The following is a 21,234-nucleotide window of genomic DNA, read 5'->3' as shown; positions in this document are numbered from 1 at the left end:
TATCATGGGCCTTTCTTTAACCACTAGAAACAGACGTGCCATAGGACCCGGGCACGGACCAAAAGGCGTGAACACACTGTGCCAGACACCTGCACCATGTGTTTACCGGCACTGCTCACAACAGCCAAAATCTGGAGCCCAGGTGTCCTTCAGCAGACGCACCCTGAAAGAAACTGACACACACACCGTGGAATAGTAGTCAGCTGCTTAGGAAGTGAAATTCTACCATTTGCAGCAAAATGGACACCGCTGGAGGACACTGAAGTAACACCTCGACAGGAGGGACTCCATTTTGGAGCACCTGAGACTTCCATCTGGAGAAAGCACCCTCCACCGTGAGACTCTGGTCTGAAACTATGACCTGAGACACCCAGACAGCAGCAGTCCACCACATCACACCTGGCAACCTGCATCCCACTTGGCAGAGCGTAGGAACCCCCCAGCGTGATCGCTCAAGCTTGGAAGCCGACAGGCTGCACCTGCGTTAATTATAAAGTGTAATTTGTCTATGTCCTACATATGATTAAAGCCAATACCTGGGTTAATGTCAAGATTATAACTGAAACTGTTAAAGATTGTAACTGGTATTGTTAAGATTATAATTGATATTAGTTTCACATAGGCCTTAGGTCAGCTTGACCCCAGTAACCATGAATTCCCCTCCCAGTTTTGTGGTTTTTGCCTTTATAAACCCTGTTGCTTTGGGCTTCGGGGTCGAGAGTTCTTTAGGGCATGAGCCCACTCTCCACCGCCGGCTATAAAGGACCAGCAAACTATCTCCCCACTCTGTTCACACGCGCCCAGATACTACATTATGCTGCGTGAAACAGGCCAGACATAGAATGACAAATGCCACATGTTCTCCTTTATATGTGGGAGAGAGAGAGAGAGAGAGAGAGAGAGAGAGAGAGAGAGAGGTCTTCCATCTGCTGATTCATTCCCTAGATGGCCACAACGGCCGGAGCTGCGCCGATCTGAAGCCAGGAGCCAGGAGCTTCCTCTGGGTCTCCCACGTGGGTGCAGGGGCCCAAGGGCTTGGACCATCTTCTACTGCTTTCCCAGGCCACAGCAGGGAGCTGGATAGGAAGTGGAGCAGCCGGGACTCCAGCTGGCACCCACATGGGATGCTGGCACTGCAGGCGGTGGCTTTACTTGCTACGCAATAGCACCAGACCCGCAAATATGGTTTGTGAAACTTTCATGCTTTTGTCAAACCAGTGGTTAAGAAGTTCTGCTACTATAGTTGTATGATCTGTGAGGACTTTAAAATTTACTGTATGCGGGTAAAACGCCATTTTCCATTCAATTTTTGTTGATAGCCATTGTGTGTATTCCTCTTACACTGGGGTCTTCGTTTTTTCCTTGTTAAACTTCTTTTTCATTTATTTATTTAGTTAGTTAGTTATTTTGACAGGCAGAGTTAGACAGTGAGAGAGACAGAGAGAAAGGTCTTCCTGCCGTTGGTTCACCCCCCCAAATGGCTGCTACGACTGGTGCGCTGTGCCGATCTGAAGCCAGGAGCCAGGTGCTTCCCCTGGTCTCCCATGCGGGTGCAGGGCCCAAGCACTTGGGCCATCCTCCACTGCCTCCCGGGCCACAGCAGAGAGCTGGCCTGGAAGAGGAGCAACCAGGACAGAACCCGGCGCCCAGACCGGGACTAGAACCCGGGGTGCCAGTGCCGCAGGCAGAGGATGAGCCAAGTGAGCCGCGGCGCCAGCCTGTTAAACTTCTTATTGGGTGAAGCAGTAAGCCTTTTTACTACGACATAAATTTAAAAGTTTTTATCTCAAAAACTAAAAAAAAAGACAGGAAGAAAGGGAGAGGGAAGGGGAAAGGAGTGTTATGTTCACAAACTATATCGAGGCTGTTAAAGACTAAAAGACAATAAAATCCCTGGTACACGTATGAGCGAGTGGTGAGGGCACAGCCAAGCCCCCGGCGTCTACTGGCCGCTCGCGGGCCCAGTGCTTGCTGAATGCACACCTGCTGGGCGTGGGGGCTCCTGCTGGAATTTCAGCCACCGGCTACCAGCAGGAGGGTCTACTCCACAATGGGGCCGCGCCGTGACACGCCAGACGGCCTTCTACGTCACGTACAAGGGAATCCACTGCCCGTCATCACGGCCTTGTTGCTGGCAGAAAGCCGATGTGTGGGAGTCTGGGGGCTGGAGACGAAGGTTTTACTTCTCCCCACAGCGACAGTGTGCGACAGTGCGCACTGACCTTTTCACTGGTTCCAGGGGACAGCGCCCCGGCTGAGAATGTGACCCCCGGGCTGTGTACCAGGCACCCCTGTGCAACCGCAGCGGAGGCGGCCTGCTCCTACCGCCTCGGGCAGCATTGCCTCCCTGGGCTGCAGGCCCCGTCCAGGGAGCAGCAGCCCGGGGGCACCTGGGAACACACTCCGGTGCCGGGAGGACCTACAGGGAGAATTCCCCTGAGGCCACATCCTGGCCCTCCTCCGTGTGGACATAGCCTCTGTCCCAGGCCTGCCCCTCCTCACTGCCAGTGTGCAGGGTGACCAGAGCCACCGGCCAGGGCAAGGCCTCTGCAGGAGAGCAGGGCTCCGCCCAGAGGCGCCTGCCAGTCACCCTGAATCCCATTCCCAGTGGACCTCGGGAGCCGTCCACCTCAGCCCCCAAGGTGACTGCTGTGCCCACCACGACACCGCCCTGCGTTTTATTAGAAAACAAAGCAGGGGGCTTTCAAACGTCCAGTTCCAATAGGAGCTGTTATAACCTCACAAAGGAGAGAGTGGCTTCCTGAGGCTTTCCCCACAAGCCCGTGACCGCCCCACGTCGCCAGCCGTGGCGCCAGGCCAGACAGGCACAGACGCTGTGTTCGGCAGTTCCCGGCAGGAGCAATCGGCTGGCTGGGCCGCTTTGCCTGCACTAAGTATCCACACCCAGCGTGTCAGCCTGACGGGCAGCCCCAGACGTACACCTGTGAGGGCCACGCGGCATATCCGCCCCCGGCCTGTGCTCGGGCCCACGCCGCACACGCCGTCCTTACACGGGGATTTTCCAGGACAATCACACCCAGTATCACTTCTGCTGAATGCGTGGACGTTGGTGAAGCCCTGCTACGTTTCTGTTTGTGCTTCAGTTGATCGTAGAGACTGAGCAGAGAGGAAAGACACACACAGAAGCCTTGTCGCTGCCAGGTTCACCCCCAGGTGCCTACAAAGCGGAGGCTGGGCCAGCTGAAGCCAGGGCCAGAACTCAGCCCCGGCCTCCGCTCATCTTGCAGCGACCTGGATACTCGAGCCACTGTCTGCTGCCTCCCAGGGTGCACGTGCGCAGGTCGCGGGAGTCGGGAGCAAAGCCGGAGCAGGTCGCGGGAGTCGAGAGCAAAGCCGGAGTTGGACCCCAGATTCCCTAATGCAGGATCAGGGCGTCCAGCTTAACCAACCCGGCCAACGACCGCTCCACACTGTGCTTCAAACAGGCACTTTGATACACATCATCACAAAGTTACAGCTGCCCTGCTGGCAAGAAATACTTACTATGTCTTCTAACCTAGCGCCTCCCTTCGGAATAATGAGCCATGACCCTCACAGCTACTGACACCTAGAACAGAGGTTCAACCTCAGTCAAACCAACCAACCGCTGCCGCCCCTTCCCACCTGTTTCCCGTGTGCACAATTCTTACCAGTCGGCACTGGGCAGTGGTCAGGGGGCATCCACCCACATGGGCCTCCCCCTCCTGTTAGGTCCAGCAAGAAATCCTAGAGGACTTCCAGGAGGAGGCTGCCTGCCGGGGAGAGCGGAACCCAAGGGTAAGTCAGGTGTGGATGCTCCACGCCTGGGCAGGGGTGCACAGGAGCGTCTGCATTGTGATTGACACATCTGACTCTCACTCCCTGTCGATGGTTTCAAGTCCTTTTATGTAATTCCCTCATCTGAATCATTCTCCACTCCAGGGCAGAAAGGAGAAGGACGACGACAGGGCCAGAGACAGCGTGAGAGCGCACACGAAGGCGAGACAGAGAACCCACGTGCCCATGCGAGCACACGCGTGCACGTGACAGCCAGAGAGCTCGAACACGAGTGCATGTATGCACAGAGAGAACAGAGAGGGCGCACACGCGTGTGTCAGAGACACAGCAAGAGAGCGTGCATATGAGTGCATGTATGCACGGAGAGCGACAGACAGTGCACACGCGTGTGTCAGAGACACAGCAAGAGAGCGTGCACACGAGTGCATGTATGCACGGAGAGCGACAGACAGCGCACACGCGTGTGTCAGAGACACAGCAAGAGAGCGTGCACATGAGTGCATGTATGCACAGAGAGCAACACAGACAGCGTGAGAGCGTGCACAGGAAGGCGAGACAGAGAACCCACGTGCCCATGCGAGCACACGCGTGCACATGACAGCAAGAGAGCTGGGACACGAGTGCATGTATGCACAGAGAGCGACAGACAGCGCACACGCGTGTGTCAGAGACACAGCAAGGGAGAGCGCACACGAGTGCATGTATGCACAGAGAGAACAGAGAGGGCGCACACGCGTGTGTCAGAGACACAGCAAGAGAGCTGGGACACGAGTGCATGTATGCAGAGCCACAGAGACAGAGCACGCATGTGCGTGAGTGTTTGCACGCAGACAGAACGCGGGGCGTGCTCGTGCAGGGAGAGAGCTGTGCCTGCCGCAGAGCCAGAGGGGGAGCAAACAGGTCCTCGATAAGGGGGCTCCCGCAGCAACGGCGGGGGCTCCTGCTGCACCTCTGTCCCAGACCCCCGGGCGGGGCAGTCTCCGGTGGGAGCCCTTCGGGGACAGGCTGACACTCAGCTCCACCCTGACACGGAGACCTACCCTCCTGCCCTGCGTCCCATTCACACCGCCACCGCCCGGTCTTCCCTGAGAGGGGACTGCAGCGTCCCCCGCCACTCAGACACTGGAGACGGCAGCCGGGGTGCACACGTGTCCCCAGCACAGGCGCCACTCCCCGGGGACACCTGTGTCAGCAGGACGGCCCCACTTTGCCCGGGCGACAAGGGTGGAGGGACACACAGGCCTGTTTCCACGCTGGTGTGATCGCATTTTATAAAGTGCAGGTAATTATTCCAAAACCGCACAGAGTAAACCTGTTACAGGAAGAGGAACAGCGTTAGATACCAGGAACACTCCTGGCAGGAAAGTGCGGACCTCCACACCAGCAAGTCCCAGACACTGGGGCACAGCCCTGGAGGGGTGCGGCCCGAGCCGGGGGAGGAGGGGTCACGGAGGGGGCGGCCCTGAGCCCAGGGAGGAGGGGTCACGGGAGGGGGCGGCCCGAGCCAGCCGGGGGAGGAGGGGTCACGAGAGGGGGCGGCCCGAGCCGGGGGAAGAGGGGTCACGGAGGGGGCGGCCCGAGCCGGGGGAGGAGGGGTCACGGGAGGGGGCGGCCCTGAGCCCGGGGAGGGGTCACGGGAGGGGGCGGCCCTGAGCCGGGGGAGGAGGGGTCACGGGAGGGGGCGGCCCGAGCCCAGGGAGGAGGGGTCACGGGAGGGGGCGGCCCGAGCCGGGGGAGGAGGGGTCACGGGAGGGGGCGGCCCTGAGCCCGGGGAGGGGTCACGGGAGGGGGCGGCCCGAGCCCAGGGAGGAGGGGTCACGGGAGGGGGCGGCCCTGAGCCGGGGGAGGAGGGGTCACGGGAGGGGGCGGCCCGAACCAGCCGGGGGAGGAGGGGTCACGGAGGGGGCGGCCCGAGCAGGGGGAGGAGGGGTCACGGGAGGGGGCGGCCCGAGCCGGGGGAGGAGGGGTCACGGGAGGGGGCGGCCCGAGCCGGGGGAGGAGGGGTCACGGGAGGGGGCGGCCCTGAGCCGGGGGAGGAGGGGTCACGGGAGGGGGCGGCCCTGAGCCGGGGGAGGAGGGGTCACGGGAGGGGGCGGCCCGAACCAGCCGGGGGAGGAGGGGTCACGGAGGGGGCGGCCCGAGCCGGGGGAGGAGGGGTCACGGGAGGGGGCGGCCCTGAGCCCGGGGAGGGGTCACGGGAGGGGGCGGCCCTGAGCCGGGGGAGGAGGGGTCACGGGAGGGGGCGGCCCTGAGCCGGGGGAGGAGGGGTCACGGGAGGGGGCGGCCCGAACCAGCCGGGGGAGGAGGGGTCACGGAGGGGGCGGCCCGAGCAGGGGGAGGAGGGGTCACGGGAGGGGGCGGCCCCGAGCCCGGGGAGGGGTTACGGGAGGGGGCGGCCCTGAGCCGGGGGAGGAGGGGTCACGGGAGGGGGCGGCCCGAGCCCAGGGAGGAGGGGTCACGGGAGGGGGCGGCCCTGAGCCGGGGGAGGAGGGGTCACGGGAGGAGGCGGCCCTGAGCCGGGGGAGGAGGGGTCACGGGAGGGGGCGGCCCGAACCAGCCGGGGGAGGAGGGGTCACGGGAGGGGGCGGCCCTGAGCCGGGGGAGGAGGGGTCACGGGAGGGGGCGGCCCTGAGCCGGGGGAGGAGGGGTCACGGGAGGGGGCGGCCCGAACCAGCCGGGGGAGGAGGGGTCACGGAGGGGGCGGCCCGAGCCGGGGGAGGAGGGGTCACGGGAGGGGGCGGCCCGAGCCGGGGGAGGAGGGGTCACGGGAGGGGGCGGCCCCGAGCCCAGGGAGGAGGGGTCACGGGAGGGGGCGGCCCGAGTCGGGGGAGGAGGGGTCACGGGAGGGGGCGGCCCCGAGCCCGGGGAGGGGTTACGGGAGGGGGCGGCCCTGAGCCGGGGGAGGAGGGGTCACGGGAGGGGGCGGCCCGAGCCGGGGGAGGAGGGGTCACGGGAGGGGGCGGCCCTGAGCCGGGGGAGGAGGGGTCACGGGAGGGGGCGGCCCTGAGCCGGGGGAGGAGGGGTCACGGGAGGGGGCGGCCCTGAGCCGGGGGAGGAGGGGTCACGGGAGGGGGCGGCCCGAACCAGCCGGGGGAGGAGGGGTCACGGAGGGGGCGGCCCGAGCCGGGGGAGGAGGGGTCACGGGAGGGGGCGGCCCGAGCCGGGGGAGGAGGGGTCACGGGAGGGGGCGGCCCCGAGCCCAGGGAGGAGGGGTCACGGGAGGGGGCGGCCCCGAGCCCAGGGAGGGGTCACGGGAGGGGGCGGCCCCGAGCCCATGGAGGAGGGGTCACGGGAGGGGGCGGTCCCGAGCCGGGGGAGGAGGGGTCACGGGAGGGGGCGGCCCGAGCCCAGGGAGGAGGGGTCATGGGAGGGGGCGGCCCTGAGCCCAGGGAGGAGGGGTCACGGGAGGGGGCGGCCCTGAGCTCCCCGTGGGCGCAGCCACGCCCGCTTGGCTACTTCAGGCTCTGGTCAGCTCCACATCGCCACCTCCACGTGGGCTCATAAATCTAAAGAGAACTTCTAGAATGTGCATCTCCTATGGTTTACACCCAAAAGGCTTGCGGGAACGCTCGGACACATGGTGCCGGCGGCAGGGAGAGGGCAGGGACGGGACGCAAGCCCCCAGCCCCTGGCCCAGGCCCGGCCCAGCCTCTCCGTGCCCCGCTCCCTCCCGGGGCCCAGGCATGGCCCAGCCTCTCTGCGCCCCGCTCCCTCCCAGAGCCCAGGCATGGCCACGGCTGCGTCCGCAACCCCTCCAGCGTGCAGGGTGTTTGCACCTGGCTGGAACAGAGCCACGCACGACGTAATTCCACGCAGGGGTGTGCTTGTTAAATTGGTGTTAAAGGCGATGTTCTAATGAAAACCTATGCAACATCAGCACACGCTAACAAAGATAGTTTATCCTAAAATCAAGTCTCCAAGGGTTGAAGTCAGGAGACACACAAACCTTGTTTCACAGTAGCATAAACCATCTAAGGAATCACAACTAATTTTTTAGCCATAACAAAGCCAAAAAATAACAAATTTTTTCTGCAAGAGACATTCAACCAAAATTTCTGACATTTCACATAGAGACACATTCATAAGGATGGTGGTTTTTTATATTAATATTTCCTAAGGAAAGCACTTCAAAACTATCAAAAATTAAGGAAATTACCAACAAAATCCAAACATCACTGCTACTAAAATTTTCATCTATTCTCTTCACAAAAATATTTCACAGTAAAAAAAAATGTGCAAAACCATATTCAATAAAGTCACAAAAGTGGTAACTTCGTAATAGAAAATAGAGTTCTAGTAACAACTTTTTTTGTCATTTAGTAGGCAACTTGTTAAATGACAAAAATTCGGGAAGAATAAGCATTCTCAGAAATGTGTGCAGGCTAGAGAGAAATATTTAATAACTAAAAATTATCACGAAATGTAATTACAGGTAACTTTAAAATTGCATATTTTCAAAACATGATAAATGAGTGTTACTTTTTCATTGAAAGAAATGCTGTATTCTGTGAAGCCGTTTAGGCAACCAGGGTCGCGCCTCGAAGGCAGGGCCCACGCCCCCGGCTGTGTGTGGCTCCAACAGGAGCCCAAGATCTCACGGTTCTGCGGCTCCAGAGGCGGCCGCGGGGGCTTCTGGGAGGCCTCGTGGGAAGGGATCTCTGGTGGCGCGCGGGCAGCAAGGCCGCAGGCGTGTGCAGGGCAGGTGCACAGCGGCTTCCTCCCAGCCACAGGCCCGCCAGGGCCCCGGCTCAGCCCAGGCGGGAGGTGTCCGTCCCTCCTGCTGGCCCCACGGTTCTCGGCACCGCGCCAGGACAGACCACGGACAAACCAGCGCAGCCTGCGGCTTCCAACAGCAGTGCCTGCTGGATGCGGGGGGGCACAGGACAGAGCCCCCCATCCTCAGGAGGCGAGGGGCTGCGGAGCAGCTCTGGGTGGTGGGACTGAAATGACCACACCCGTTTCTCCATCCCTTGGCGAACCAGAACAGTCGTTCAAAAGCCAAGTCCCTCGGATCCACAGGGAGGTGGCCACCACCTCGGCCTGAGCTGGGACAGTTCCCACGCCAGCTTCCCCAAAGGGGGCTTCCTTGAAGAGCCTCGGTTGTAAAGCTACAGAAGCAGACCTGTTTTCTTGCTGTGATGGAAAACAGGTGCGTGGCCCAGATACAGCGTGCTCCTGGAGCTCCCGCCGTGGCCCCGTGCTGCGCTGCTCCCTCTTACAGCCGCACAGGGGCACAAGCCCACTGGCCGCGCGCATCGGCAGAACTGAGAACTGACTGACACCTGAGGAAACGCCTGTGCCTAGGTTTGGACAGCCGACGGCACACCCAACGCTGAGGCCGAAGACCCCAGTGTCTGAGCTTCCAGCGTCTCAAAGGGGGGTGTCGCCTCTGGAACCCCACAGCCCTAACAGGCACTGCAGACAGGCACCTTGCCTAAGTCCATGCAATTTCACGTTTCGCAAAGTCACTCCCAGAAGCCTTTGTCCCCACTCAGCTTGTCCTGACTCCTGGGAGGGCAGTGGCCACCGCCTCTGTAGCCCCCCAGGGCGCCCTGGAAGCCCAGCCTTGAGCTGCCTTTGCCCAGACTTGGCCAAGCAGAGCGAGTGTCCACGTCTGCGTTGAAGGAGCGGCCTGCAGAATCGAGACGGACCCCGAGGAGCCTGCTGTCAGTTTCCAGGCCACGACCACCGGGGGCCCAGAGGCCCTCCCGCGCCGGCCGCCCCCCAACAGCTGCCAGCTCCAAAGCAGCAGGGAGGAGGGTGCTGCTGAGGCTGTCCCGGCAGTCACCCAGCACGGCCCCAGACCAAGGTGCAGGGGCCTGGCTTGTCCCACAGCTGAGGAGACCACGCGTGCTCTCCCGCGACTCTGAGAGGCTGTGCTCATGCGTGTGTTGGCCCCCGGCTGGATCACCGCACAGTGGGCACAGCCACAGGAATCGACACATCACCCTGTGCTCCGTGAAGGGCAGACATCACGTCAGCCGATGTTGAGAGACAGACACACGGACACGGCTGCTGGGTCCCGCGGCCCAGGCAGGAACGTGGCGGGGGCTGTGGCTGGAACATGGAATTTCTGCTTCTGCTTTGTCCCTCTGTCCCGCCACACGGAGACTCCCACACGGGCGGAGATGGTGCCCAGTCCCCTGAGGACTGTGGTCGTTCCTGCTCATCTAAGAGCCTGGGGCCACACCGGGACTCCCTGCCCAGCTTCTGGGTGGGCCCTGCACATGGTTTGCCCGCTGCACCACAACGCTGCCCCAATCAGAACTTTTCCAATGATTTCATTTTTTATCAGTTTTATGTTCACAGGAAAATTGCAAGGAAATCCCAGCAGTGCCACGCCCCCACCACACACACGCACAGCCTCCGCCAACATCAACATTCCTGCTGTGACGCCAGCGCACCTCGGCTCCCAGGAGGCTCACTCAGGCTTCTGCCTCCAGCCTGGCCATTGTGAGAATTCTGTGTGTGATTCTTTCTGTCTGCGTCTGTCTCTCTGCCTTTCAAGTAAATTAAACTAAGTGAAGAATCCTGTGTGCAGAATAACTTCTCCATGATTAGCAGGAAAACTGTCTCTTCCTGTATCAAAGGGAAAAGACACCCGATACTCTGCACATACAGATCCACACATGGACACATATATCCACACATACACATCCATGCATGTCTACATTCCCGCACATATCCACACACATATCCACACATGTACACATATCCACACACACCCATATACACATATATCCGCAAATACATATCCACACACACCCATATACACGCATATCCGCAAATACACATCCACACATGTACACATATCCACACAATTCCATACATGTACACACACCTATATACATATATCCACACATGCGCATACATATGTGTACACATACCCCCACACATATACACATATATCCACACATACATATCCACACACACCCATATACACGCATATCCACAAATACACATCCACACATGTACACATATCCACATACATCCATACATGTACACACACCTATATACATATATCCACACATGCACATACATACATGTACACATACCCATACACACATATATCCACACATACACATCCATAAATGTCTACATTCCCGCACATATCCACACACATATCCACACATGTACACATATCCACACACACCCATATACACGCATATCCGCAAATACACATCCACACATGTACACATATCCACATACATCCATACATGTACACACACCTATATACACATATCCACACATACACATACATATGTGTACACATATACACATATATCCACACATACACGCACACACACTATCCACACACACCCATATACACATATCCCACATGTACACATATCCACACATACACCCATATACACATATATGCACACACATACATCCATACATGTACACATATCCATACACATACATAAACACAAATACATCCAAACACACATCCACATACACATCCATACATGTACGCATATCCACACACACATCCACACACACATAAACACACATACTCACATATCCACACACCCATGCATGTACACACATACACACCCATATACACATATATCCACACACACACATCCATACATGTACAGATATACACACACACCTATCTGTAATTATACCCATATACACACACAAACACAAACGTCCACGCACATACACACATATACCCATATACGTATACATCTACACAAATGCATCCATATTTGTACACATGGCCACACACACATAAACACAAACATATCCAGGCACATATACACACACATGTAACTCCCCCACATACACAGAAACATATCCATGCACATACATATATACACACACCCACACATACAGACATGTACACCTAGCCACACACATAGCCATACAACTATACCCATAAACACATATCCAAACACATCCATACATGTACATATAGCCATACACAATATGCCCACATACACCCACACATATACTCACACTCATATCCACAGTTACACCCACACATATACATACACACAGACACTCACATACACCCACAAACACATCTACACAAACACATCCACACATGTACACATAGCCACACACACCTACATACATACATGCATACCACATAAACATACACATAGCCACCTCACATACACAAATACACATCTCCACATACACATACACCAACATACATATATATCCACACACTTATGTCCGCACACAATACCCCCCACATACACATATCCCCCTCATACACACTCCCACATACACACACAGACAGTATACACATACATCCCACATATTCACACTTAAACCCATATTCATACACACCTCATATACACCTACAAACACATCCATATACATCCACAGACAACATATACCCCCACACAAACACCCACACACAAGTACACATAGCCACACACACATATACACACCCACACACAGACACATCCACACACATATACACACCCACACCCAAACACATGCACACACATATACACACCCACACCCAAACACACACACACACACACACACACGTGCCCAGCAGGGAGGTCACAGTCCTATGCGGTGGAGGAGGGCAGAACAGGAAGTGAACAGCAGTGACGAGTTAAGGCACAGTGATGACACCCACGACAGGGAGTGGCTCCGGGGAAACGTGAGGGCGTGAGTGATCCTCCGAGGGTCCCAGCCACAGCTGAGACAAAGGAATAAGAACAAAATTCAGTGTAGTCCTGCTTATTTAAGATGTGACCTGGGTCCCAGAACTCCAAGCCTGACGTGGCCGAAGCACTGGACACAGGCTGCTTTGTGACAGAGAAGGGCTGAGGGGGGCAGGGTGCTCTGCAGCTCGGGCCCTCTCAGGGCTGGGAGGGAGGCTCCGCACCAGGCGCAGGTCTGGCACAGCAGGACTGGCCGAGTGGCTGCTGGTGGGTGGGCGGCCCTGAGGCAGGGGGCACGGAATGTCTGCCGAGCAGAGACTCGCTCTGACCTCTGCACCTGGCCCGGGGCGGGCACGGGAGGCGCTCGGTGCAAATGTGACCACGAGGCTGAAATCTCCCTTCCACACGTCAGGACAAAGAAAGACAACAAAAAGCCCACAGCTTCTCCTGGCACCGGGCCTGGCTCAGTGAGCCCCGGGAGCCCGGAGCAGTGGCCTGTGCCTGCTGAGGGTCACACGGGGCCTGGCTCACACTCGCACACACATACCCGTGAGCCCCCGGGAGCCCGGAGCATGGCCTGTGCCTGCTGAGGGTCACACGGGGCCTGGCTCAGTGAGCCCCCGGGAGCCTGGAGCATGGCCTGTGCCTGCTGAGGGTCACACGGGGCCTGACTCACACTTGCACACACATACCCGTGAGCCCCCGGGAGCCCGGAGCATGGCCTGTGCCTGCTGAGGGTCCCACGGGGCCTGGCTCAGTGAGCCCCCGGGAGCCCGGAGCAGTGGCCTGTGCCTGCTGAGGGTCACACGGGGCCTGGCTCAGTGAGCCCCCGGGAGCCTGGAGCATGGCCTGTGCCTGCTGAGGGTCACACGGGGCCTGGCTCAGTGAGCCCCCGGGAGCCTGGAGCATGGCCTGTGCCTGCTGAGGGTCACACGGGGCCTGGCTCAGTGAGCCCCGGGAGCCCGGAGCAGTGGCCTGTGCCTGCTGAGGGTCACACGGGGCCTGGCTCAGTGAGCCCCCGGGAGCCCGGAGCATGGCCTGTGCCTGCTGAGGGTCACACGGGGCCTGGTTCAGTGAGCCCCGGGGAGCCCGGAGCATGGCCTGTGCCTGCTGAGGGTCACACGGGGCCTGGCTCAGTGAGCCCCCGGGAGCCCGGAGCATGGCCTGTGCCTGCTGAGGGTCACACGGGGCCTGGCTCAGTGAGCCCCCGGGAGCCCAGAGCATGGCCTGTGCCTGCTGAGGGTCACAAAGTCTTCCTGTGATGAAAACCACGCAGGGCCACGAGCTCCGGGGACGGGACTCTGGGCTTCACGGCGGAGGCTGCTCCCGAAGAGATCCAGCCGTGGAGCCCGGGGTGGTAAACTGAAGTGGTGGCTGCAGCCCCCCCTCCAGCCCCCCTCCCCCGTGGGTGCCTTTGCACCCGAGAAGTTGGTACAGGGCAGCCCGAGGTCGTGCCTACCCGCGAGGGCCGTGCCGCCTGTCCCTGCTGTTTGTGCTCAGCTCTGAAGGCCCTGGCAGCTACATCTGTGCCCAGGAGCATCATGGACAACTCCCTCCAGCCCAACGCTTCTGGAAGCCAGAAACAAAAACAAGCCGACTCTGCCGTGCCTGACAGCAGAAACACGATGGCACCAGTGGTCCTCCGCCCTCCTGGCTGTCCCCGGGCCAGGACGTGACTCTCACGTGCGCTGTCCCCAGCAGAGGTCCTGAGAGAGCATTGCCCACGCAGGACACGAGGATCCGGTCTGTCCGGACGGAAGCTCGGCCCCCGCACAGCCTGTGCCCTCCTCCCACGGGAGCTTCCCTGTGACACAACCGGCACCACGAGCCTGCACTGGGCCTGCAGGGGCTGCCCCGCTGAGTCACAGCGCCCGGCACAGGGCCACCCTCCCACGGTGATGACCATACCGAGACGCGGTCCCACCCACCCCCACCACACGGAGGGAAGGCAGACAGCGCCAAGACTCCCGGGGGGAGCTGAAGCAAGACAGGTCCTGGCTGCTGCCATGTGACTGCTGAGCAAGGCTTCCTGCTCAGGCTGCAGGAACCACACCCCCCACCACAGCAGCAGAGCTCTGGGCTCCTCCCTCCCAGCTCCTACCCAGGAGTCACCCTGGCAGGCCCGCCTCTCAGAGCCACCTGATCCTGAGACCTGCCCTGTGGACACTGAGTCACGCCTCCATGCGGGTCCTGGCAGAGTGGATCCCGACGGGAGTGTGCCCATTTATGAAACGTAAGTATTCAAGGACCCTGCCGCAGTTAACAGAATGCACGCAGGGATGCTCTCAAGTTGGCCAGACCCAAGCCGCTGTGGGAAGGCCCAGGCACTTTGCTGTTGGCGCCACCTAGCGGTTAGCCAAGGGGCTTGGATCAAGGCAGATGTGGAAGCCCATGAGTGACAGTTATGGTTCAGGGCTGGAGCCCGGCCCCTCCCCCATACCTCAGAGGGAGACTTTACATGGAGTTTGGGTCTTTACAGACCTCATCGGGTAAGAAAATGAGGTCATCGGATTGGGTCTGAGTTGAACACGACTGGGGTTCGTCCCCACGAGCAGGGGAATTCTGGACCCGGCCCAAGAGTGGAAGAGCACCTCGGGGAAGCTGTAGTTCAGCCACCGCCAGCCAAGGCCCCCAGGGACAGAGGCCAGGCCTGGACAGGTCCCTCCCTCACGCATCTGCCTTGGTCTAGGACACGCGGGTAGCCAAGGCCCCCAGGGACAGAGGCCAGGCCTGGACAGGTCCCTCCCTCACGCGTCTGCCTTGGTCTAGGACACGCGGGTAGCCAAGGCCCCCAGGGACAGAGGCCAGGCCTGGACAGGTCCCTCCCTCACGCGTCTGCCTTGGTCTAGGACACGCGGGTAGCCAAGGCCCCCAGGGACAGAGGCCAGGCCTGGACAGGTCCCTCCCTCATGCATCTGCCTTGCTCTGGGATACACGGTGCTGGCTGGCAGAGGGTGGGGTGCCACGGTGCCCTCAGAAGCTAACACAGACCCTGAGACACAGAGGGCTGAGGGGGCTGCGGTTACAGATGCAACTCTGTCTGCAAAGCCGGTCCTGACCTGCCCCGTGAGGCAGCCACGTGGTTTCTCCGCACCTGACATAGATGAGTATCCACACACACAGACACATGGCTGCTGTACAGACAGGTGGAGACAGGATATGGACACAGGCGTGGGAGGGGGCGGGGCTTGGACATGGACAGACATAATTACAGACAGAAACAGGCATGGACATGTGACTGGCGCACCGCGCTGGGATAAGGGCCAAGTCCACCCCTTACCCCACATACACCTGGCACTCCTAGAGGGCGGGAAGGACCCCTCAGGCCTTCCTGCCTGCACTCCAGCTGGACCCAGGCACCAGCAGGCAGGCAGTGGCTCCTCTGGGCTCCGACCTGGCAGGGGCTGCAGATGAACTGGCAGGTGCTGCTGCCTGTTGGAATCTCCCCGCCTTGCTGGAAGTTCTCTGGCCTGCAAAAGATCGGGGCACACAGAGCTTCCAGCTTAACTCAATGCCCGATCCACATGACTGAGTTCATACTGGTTCTTTCTTTCTTTATTTATTTATTTATTTATTTATTTATTTATTATTTTTTTAATTTTTTGACAGGCAGAGTGGACAGTGAGAGAGAGAGAGACAGAGAGAAAGGTCTTACTTTGCCATTGGTTCACCCTCCAATGGCCGCCGTGGCCGGCGTGCTGCGGCTGGCGCACCACACTGATCCAATGGCAGGAGCCAGGAGCCAGGTGCTTCTCCTGGTCTCCCATGGGGTGCAGGGCCCAAGGACTTGGGCCATCCTCCACTGCACTCCCTGGCCACAGCAGAGAGCTGGCCTGGAAGAGGGGCAACCAGGACAGAATCCGGCGCCCCGACCGGGACTAGAACCCAGTGTGCCGGCGCCGCTAGGCGGAGGATTAGCCTAGTGAACCTCATATTGGTTCTGGACGACTTCCTGAGCCTCTGCCCTGCAGTCTGTGCCCTCTCTCCGGCTCTTCCCAGCCGTGTCCCCAGCCACACACATTAGCCACGCCTCCTCCTTCCTGTCCAGCGTGGCCACGATTCCAGGTCAGCCATGGGTGCTCCACACATCTATGGGTTTCTGCCTAGCGCCTCTCCCCAAAACCATCCTGAAGAACCTGGACAAAAAGTCTGGGTCTGAGGTCGACGTGACGGCTGCTGGGAGCTTCCGGTCCCAGCTGACCTGGCTGACCTCCGGGCCATCTGCACACAGGATGTGCCTGCTTTAGGAACTTCAGGTCACTGGAATCTGCTGGTCACGTTTCAGCCCGAGAAGGACAGTCGTGGCCCGCCTGCCGACCCACCTCGCCTTCTTTTCAATTATTTTTTAATGACCCACTTCAGCTAAGAAATTAACAACCTCAACATTAACCCTCCATCTTCCCCTTGACCATAAGATGACGACGGGACCCCCGGGCTTCCGTAAAAACAAAGGACTTGCTTCCTGCAGCTCACACGCACGGAGCCACCCCCGTGGAGTGTGCTCACCCCAGTCCCCCAAGGGGTGCACAGGGGCAGCACTCACAAAACCGAGCAGTTCAGTGCAAACTGAGGTCCTGGATCACGGCCCACGGGAGGGTCCCGGGCATGGGCTCCTTACCAACCTGGCTGAGAAGTGTCCGGATGCTGACAAGGACAGCCATGCGGGTGAGGCCTCAGCGGCAGGCACATTAGCGCCATTTGGAACCAAAGGGAACTGAAGCAGACGACAGAGCAGTGCTCCCAGGGGCTGGCCGACGGAGCAGGTGCATGGACAGACGGCTCCACCCCGCACCTCTGACCCCCACACCGTCCTGTCCAAGACTGCAATCAGAAAAGCACCACGTGGTTGGGCTACAATAAAGCTGGAGTAATCAAACATCTCACTCATGGGAGTTTTCAAATGCTCAGAAAAGCAACACAAAGCTAAGTGCACACGCGCCAAAGACCAGGTTCCGGGACGACACTTCTGTCGCATTCACTGCGTCCCTCCGGCTCACTCACGTCCCCACAGTCCCACCTGGGCAGTGTCCAACTGGACCAAACACCCACGAGCTCCGGAGCCTCAGCACAGGGCTCTCGCAGACGACGGGGTCTGGGATGCACAGCGCGCCACAGCGCACGCCTGGGTTGGAGACCCGGCCTCCACTCCAGCTCTCTGCCGGTGCACACCCTGGGAGGCAGAGGTGACGGCCAAGTACTTGGGTCCCCGGCACCCATGGGAGACCTCAATGAGTGCCCAGCTACTGACTGCAGCCCGGATCTGGCTCGGCATTTGTAGAGCATCTGGGGAGTGAACCAGTGGACGGCAGATTGCGCTCCCTGTCTCTCTCCCTCTTTCAAGTAAACAAGAATAAGAGAATCCGCATACATATGCATATTTCCTTTTCCACACTAGAAAACATGCAGCGGCGCAATCATGTCATCCTGTAACAGTTTACGTGGGAGCCTTCACACTGCTCTCACAGTGCCCCTACGTGGGAGCCCTCACACCTCTCTCACAGTGCCCCTACGTGGGAGCCCTCACACCTCTCTCACAGTGCCCCTACGTGGGAGCCCTCACACTGCTGTCACAGTGCCCCTACGTGGGAGCCCTCACACTGCTCTCACAGCCCCTACGTGGGAGCCCTCACACTGCTCTCACAGTACCCCTACGTGGGAGCCCTCACACCTCTCTCACAGTGCCCCTATGTGGGAGCCCTCACACTGTGCTGTCACAGCTCCTACGTGGGAGCCCTCACACTGTGCTCTCACAGCCCCTACGTGGGAGCCCTCACACTGCTCTCACAGCTCCTACGTGGGAGCCCTCACACTGCTGTCACAGTGCCCCTACGTGGGAGCCCTCACACTGCTGTCACAGTGCCCCTACGTGGGAGCCCTCACACTGCTCTCACAGCCCCTACGTGGGAGCCCTCACACTGCTCTCACAGTACCCCTACGTGGGAGCCCTCACACCTCTCTCACAGTGCCCCTATGTGGGAGCCCTCACACTGTGCTGTCACAGCTCCTACGTGGGAGCCCTCACACTGTGCTGTCACAGCCCCTACGTGGGAGCCCTCACACTGTGCTCTCACAGCCCCTACGTGGGAGCCCTCACACTGCTCTCACAGCTCCTACGTGGGAGCCCTCACACTGTGCTCTCACAGTACCCCTACGTGGGAGCCCTCACACTGCTGTCACAGTGCTCCTAGGCAGTCTGCTTTGCATGTGTTTGCTCCTTTCTGCTTGTCCCAGCCTGGATTCACTCTAACACGTGTGTTGTGTGAGGCACTCGGCGGGTGGTCCTGCACCTAGCGTCCACTCCACTGCTGTTCCTGCCTCTCTACACTAGTTAGCTGGCTTGATGAGCAACCCCATCCCTCGTTAGCCTGAATCTGCTCTATAGTTGCCCTGGTGCACGCCCCCCCGGGGCCCTGGCCCAGTTTGGAATTGGGAACGTGACTCAGCAACCAGGGAGAGGGTTCCTCCCGGCTCGCCCCAAGCGCAGAATGGGAACGTGACTCAAGCACCCACAGGAGAGGCCCCTCCGGGCCCTGCCCCACCGCGGAATCAGGGGAATGTGACTCAGCACCCACGGAGGATGGCCCTGCCCCACCGTGGAATCAGGGGAACATGACTCAGCACCCATGGAAGACAGCACCTCTGGGCCCTGCCCAGCGTGGAATCAGGGGAACACAACCCAGCACCCACGGAGGATGGTCTTGCCCAGCGTGGAATCAGGGGAACACGACCCAGCACCCACGGAGGATGGCCCTGCCCCAGCGTGGAATCAGGGGAACACGACCCAGCACCCACGGAGGATGGCCCTGCCCCACCGTGGAATCAATCGGGGGAACGTGACTCAGCACCCCGGGGCCAGCGCACGCGCAGAGGTGCAGCAGGACAGCAGAGCAGTGGCGGGCGCGGAGAGCGAGTTCCACCGCATGACAGCGCTTGCCGTGGTCACGCGCCCTGCCGTCCCAGGGGGCCATGCTCTGCAGCGGTCACTGAGCCTGAGATGCGATGCGGGAAACCCGGCCGCCTGGAGCCGTGGCCGGTGGTGGCTCCTGCGCCAGAGAGCGCGGGCTCAGCCTTTTGGCCCTCAGACTGGCTTTGCCCGGAAACAGCAGGCTGAGGGTGTGCAGCCGCAAGGTGACAGGGACACATGGTCGCTCGGGAGGGGTCTGGCCGCGGCCACGCTGTCCCGGGCTCCGGCCACCTCCCTCCCCAGTATCTCGGGGAGAAGCCCCTGTGCCCCCAGGGAGCGAGGCTGCTGCCCCACGGAAGCCCAGGGGTGAGCCTCTCAGGAAGCCCGTGTTGGCCGCACCCATGCCCGTGACTCCTCAACGTCCAGTCCCCTAAACGCCGGCCTGGAAGCAGGGTCCGCCAGGCCGCGCCAGAGCTGTGGTTTGCTCTCTGGTCTCAGGGCTGCCCCTGTAGCCGCTCCCCGTCACCACAGCGAGCAGCCGCTGTCCCAGGCACGCCCAGGGCCAGCAGGGACACCCCAGCGGGAGTCCACGCGCACAGGCTGACCTTGGCTTCCAGTGGGCGCGGCTTCGGGCGGGCACGGCTTCCGGCGGGCCTGGCTTTGGATCTACCTGTTTGTGGTTTCCGTGTGCCGAGGCTTCAGTGAGTGACAGGACCGCCGGAGAACGCTGGGCAGTTTGGGTGCTCCTGGGTCCTGGGGTCCAGGTGGAGGGGCAGGGGTCTGCCGGGGTCTCAAGCCCAATGCTAGCCCCTGACCAGCAGGGGCAGCGCAAGCTCTCCCCAACAAGGCGAACGGGAGAGGTAAGGTCGACGGGTCAAGAACACACCACAGCACCCGTGGGTTCTGTCAAAGCAGGAACCGCTTTATTGAGGAAGCGTACAGGCTTATAAAGCTTACGAAGGTCATGTGCAGTAGGGGAGCCAGTCAGCGAAAAGGTCACGCAGGCACGGGTGGACCACGCACGGGGCACCTTAAGCAAAGTATAGGGATCACGCACGGTCCATGTGTCCGGAACCAAAGCGGACCTATCCCTGCCGGTGGTCTGATCTTATGTAGCTTAACCGCAGCAGCCGCAGACACGCCCCTCGAACATCTGCCAGGCGCCATGCTGTAATGGAGATTTTAGGCAATGCCCAACAGGGGTCTACTGGAACCAGGTGGCTGAGCCCCCTTCTCCAGTAGGGAGCGCTGTGGGGCCCGGTGCGGACGCCATGCCGGCTGCATGGTCCTCTCTCGCCCCTGAGTGGTGGAGGAGACAGGGTCCACCCTTGTGGTGTGTCGTCCTCCGCGGGGTCACCGGCTCCTTGCGCTCTGCTGCAGGTGTCTCTCTAGGCCCGGTGAGTGGGTGCTGTGGAATCCTGCCTGGGAGCGGGTGTCTGTCCCCGAACATTGTCACCTCTGACGGTGAGGCTTGCCCGGAGCCGACACGCAGACGAGGGCTGGGCCCACGCCACGGGCCCCACCATGCTCTGCGGATGGCCTTGGTGATCTGTTTCCGATGTGCGCCCACTCCACCACATCAGGATTGCGGGAAGGGCAGTTTTATCCATCTCCATTGGCATCCCGCACGCCTGCACCGCCAACCGGGCCGCTGGCCCCTTGGAAGCACCCCTGAGCCTGTCACGTGGACGTGAGCCCACAGCGTCTCGGTTCCAGGGTCCTGCGGCCACCCACACCCGCGTGTGCCCAGGCAGCTCTGACCGCCGCATACCTGCACCGCCAACCGGGCCGCTGGCCCCTTGGAAGCACCCCCGAGCCCATCGTGTGGATGTGAGCCCACAGTGTCTCGGTTCCAGGGCCTGTGTGTGCCCAAGCAGCTCTGACAGACGACGCCGTGTCTGCACACATCTGCAGGCCCCC

The sequence above is a fragment of the Oryctolagus cuniculus genome, chromosome 8 (genome assembly GCF_051225735.1).
Source record: "Oryctolagus cuniculus isolate XC-2025 breed Fujian yellow rabbit chromosome 8, ASM5122573v1, whole genome shotgun sequence".
NCBI lineage: Eukaryota > Metazoa > Chordata > Mammalia > Lagomorpha > Leporidae > Oryctolagus > Oryctolagus cuniculus.
This window is presented reverse-complemented; position numbering follows the sequence as displayed.